The 4,029-nt window shown below is 56.1% G+C and overlaps 1 pseudogene across 1 annotated transcript; it reads left to right on the plus strand.

The window, feature by feature from the left end:
• Nucleotides 1–1,747: 1,747 nt before the first annotated feature.
• LOC108306744 lies at nucleotides 1,748–3,272 on the plus strand (annotated as a pseudogene). Its single transcript, XR_001826262.2, has one exon. The product of XR_001826262.2 is annotated as a polymerase delta-interacting protein 2-like (transcript).
• Nucleotides 3,273–4,029: the final 757 nt, after the last annotated feature.

Here is a 4,029-nt window from a genome sequence, read left to right on the forward strand (position 1 = left end):
GGTTAAAAGTAGAGACAGGTGTTTTCCCAAGGCACACTGCAGGGAAGCTTTGGGCTTTCTGATGCTGTTGACAATCAAAGACCTATAGAGCTGGATCCAGAAGAGGCCACTGTGAGGCAAGTGCAGGGCAGAAAAAACTACCATGAGGCAGAAGATGAGCCTGGAGAGGCCATGGTGAGGCACAGGCTTGTATAAGAAAGGCTGCTGTGAAGAAAAAGCTGAATCTTGAGAGGCAGACGTGACACAGAGGATGGGGCTGAAGAGGCCACTGTGAGGCAAATGGAAGGCCTGCCAAAATGGCTGAAAAACAGGTAGTAATGAGGCCAGAAAAGGCCCATAGAGGGAATAGCTGTGCTGAAGAGGATGTGGTCAGGCAGGAGCTGGGTTTGTCTGGGCCGCCGGTGGCCGAAGGAAGGCCTTGGAAACCCAACTTGGAAAAAACTAAAGTCTACAGAGGCGGCTGGGAGCTGGGCAGGAGCTGGACAAATGTGGTTGTTGTGAGGCAGGAGTTGATCCTGTAGACCCAGCGAGGAAGAAGAGCTGGGCCTGGGGAGGCCGCCATGAGGGAGGCAGAAGCCGAGCCTGGAGAGGCTGGAAGGGAGGAAGGAGCTGGGCCTGGAAGGGCCCACGTCAGAAAGTTTTGTGCCCATAGATGCCTCTGGGAGGGCAGGAGCTGGGCCTGGAGAGGCTGACTTCAGGGCCATTTAGGCCTGCCGAGGCCACTGGGAGGAGGCCGGAGCTGGGCTGAGAGAAACTGACTTGAGGAAGTTTGGGGCCTAGAGATGCCATCGGAGGGCAGGAGCTGGATCTACCTGAGCTTCCAGGAGGCTGAAGCTGGGCCTAGAAAGCCTGACTTGAGGAAGGCTGTGGCCTACAGAGGCTGCCAGGAGCTGGGCAGGAGCTGGGCAGGAGCTGGGCCAAATGTGCTTGTAAGACAGGAGGTGGGCCTGTAGACGCAGCCAGGAGGAAGAGCTGGGCCCAGAGAGGCTCACTTGGAAATGTTCTGGGCCTGGAGAGGATACCAGAAAGCCAATGCTGGGCCTGGAAAGGCCACCAGGAGGCACCAGCTTGACCTAAAGAGGCCACTGGGAGGCCACAGCTGGGCCTGTACATACGGGCTGCCAAAAAGGCAGGAGCTGAGCCTGAGAGAGGCCACAGTGAGGCCAAGAGCTGGGCCTGGAGGGTCCACTGAGAGGCAGAGGCTGGGCCTGGAGGGGCCTACCACAGACAGGAGCTGGGCCTGGAGAGGCCACCAGGAAGCAGGAGCTGGCCCGGGAGAGTCCGTCAGAGGCATGAGCTGGGCTTATACAGCTGGGCCAGTGTAAGGGTGGATGGGCCTACACTAGAGGCCAGCGTGAGGCCAGCGCTGGGCCTGGAGAGGCTACAGAGGCATGAGCTGGACCTCAAAGGGCCAATGTGAGGGAAGAGCTGGACCTGTGGATGCAGCCAGGAGGCAGGCGGGAACTTGGCCTGGGGAAGCCACCGCCAGGCAACAGCTGATCCTGGGGAGGCTGCAGGGAAGCCAGAACTGGGCCTGGAGAGGCCACTGTCAGGCAGGAGCTGGGCCTGTCAAGGCCACCAGGAGGCAAAAGGTAGGCCTGGAAAGCTCCACTAGAGGAAGCTTTGGGCCTTCAAAGGCAAGGCCACCAGGAGCTGGCCAGGGGCAGAATCAAAAGACGCTGTGGCGAGGCAGGACTTGGGCCTGTAGATGTGGCCAGGAGGAACAGCTGGGTCTGGAGAGGTCGCCATGAGGGAGGCAGAGGCTGAACCTGGAGAGGCCGAGGGGAGGCAGGAGCTGGGCCTGGAGAGGCTGACTTCAGGGCCATTTGGGCCTGCCGTGGCCACCGGGAGTGGCCACAGCAGCCGCTGGTGGTCCCGGTCACTGACTAGGGCCTGGTGGCCGAGGTCGCTCTGCGCGGTAGCTGGAACCGGGGACTTCTCGCCAGCGGTGACCACAACAACACGGAGGCATCTCTTGTGCTGAAACTGACCAGAGGGCAAAGTGTTGGAGACAGTTGGTGTGTCTGAGGTGCCAAAACAGAATGGAAACTATGAGACCAGGCAGCTTTTCCTTCATAGCGTTTTTGGCTACCAAGGTGTTGTCCTGTTTCCCTGGCAGGCCAGACTGTATGACCAGGATGTGGCTTCTGCAGCTCCAGAAAAAGCAGAGAACACTGCTGGCCATGGCTCTAAGGAGGTAAAAGGCAAAAGTCACACTTACTGTCAGGTGCTGATTGATGCCCGTGACTGCCTACATATATCTCAGCGATCTCAGACAGAAGCTGTGGCCTTCTTGGCTAGCCATGATGACAGCTGTGCCCTCTATGTCATCCCAGGCCTGGACTATGTCAGCCATGAAGACATCCTCCCCTACACCTCCATTGATCAGGTTCCCATCCAACATGAGCTCTTTGAAAGATGTCTTCTGTACAACCAGACAGAAGCACCCCGTTCTGTGGCTTGGGAGACGTTAAGGGCCTGGGAAGAGAAGAATCAACCTGGCTGGAGCTCTTTGATGTTCACCGGGAAACAACTGAGAACATACGTGTCACTGTCATCCCCTTCTACATGGGCGTGAGGGAAGCCCAGAATTTCCATGTGTTCTGGTGGCTCTGCTGTATCCATTTGGAGAACCTTGACAGTGACATGGTACAGCTCCGGGAGTCACACTGGAGGATATTCAGTCTCTCCTGCACCTTGGAGACAGTGCAAGGCCGAGGGGTAGTGGGCAGGGAACTGGTGTCATCCAAGAAACAGCCTGCATTCCAGTATAGCAGCCACATCTTGCTGCAGGCTTCTAGTGGGCACATGTGGGGCACATTTCGCTGCGAAAGACCTGATGGCTCCCACTTTGATGTTTGGATCCCTCCCTTCTCCCTGGAAAGCAATAAAGATGGGAAGACACCAACCTCAGGCCTTCACTGGTAGGCCAGCTGAGGCCCCACGTGGCCAGGCTCGGTCACCAGGAAGAACACCTCTCATCCCACAATTGCTGCAGAACTCTTCTCCCTCCCCATCACAGGCCACAGTGGGTCTCTTAATTTGATTGTGGGGTTCTTTTTTGGAGGAGGGGTGGTATAACTTTTCTTCAGACCACCCATGTGGGACTCCTCCAAGGCTGTCCTTCTCATAAGCTTCCTCATGGCCTACACCATGTTCCAATAAGCCTCTCCACCAAGGAACTGTGTTCAGCTGCCACCGGCCTGGAGGACTTTCCTGGCCTGTCACATGAGGTTTGATCAGTAAACCACTATGCACTTGACCACCCTTGCCATTTCTGCTTCTGGAGTCTCGGGCTCCCCCTTCTGACCCAGTGGGCAACCTTGATTGCTTTCTCTGCTGCCCTTTCAGGGAACTGCCCCCCTAATAGGGTATGTGCCTATTTCCCTCTCAGCCTGGAGGCTGGCTGGACATCTCGCAGGGTCACTGTGCCTCTCAGCTAATGGGGGTGGGGGGCTGGGGCGTTGGACTGGACTCTTGCTCACTTTATCTTCTGCCAAATGCAGAGAGGGAAGCCAGTGTCAGGGTTGCAGTGGCCTGGCTCTTAGCACTGACCAACCATTATCATCTTTGGCTTCCCTGGGCCCAGGAGAGGAGTGAGTCAAGCCAGTCAGGTTTCCTGGAGCAAGGGGTGTGCCAGCCCTGAGTATGACTCTGCCAAGCATCCAGATCACAAAGGCAGGAATGTGGCTGGAGGAGCAGCTTTAGGTATGGGTGATGACTAAGCCAAGGACTTCCTGAGCCTCTCTCAGATGTCCGAGAGCCAGAGAAAGATCGTGCTGCACCTTGCCCCAATTCTTAGGATTTCTTCTCTGCCACTGCAGTGATTGTTAGAGGTCGTTTTCTTGACAATATTAAATCACAGTTCCAGCCCTTAAAAAAAAAAAAAAAAAAAAAATCCTGACCTCAAATTCCTGACCTCAAGTGATCCACCTGCCTCAGCCTCCCAAAGATCTGGGGTTACAGGTGTGAGACACTGAGCATGGCTAGAAATCAGCCCTTTTGAAAGACTCACTCCCCACCTGGTAT

Source organism: Cebus imitator, unplaced genomic scaffold, assembly GCF_001604975.1.
Source record: "Cebus imitator isolate Cc_AM_T3 unplaced genomic scaffold, Cebus_imitator-1.0 Scaffold73, whole genome shotgun sequence".
Taxonomy (NCBI): domain Eukaryota; kingdom Metazoa; phylum Chordata; class Mammalia; order Primates; family Cebidae; genus Cebus; species Cebus imitator.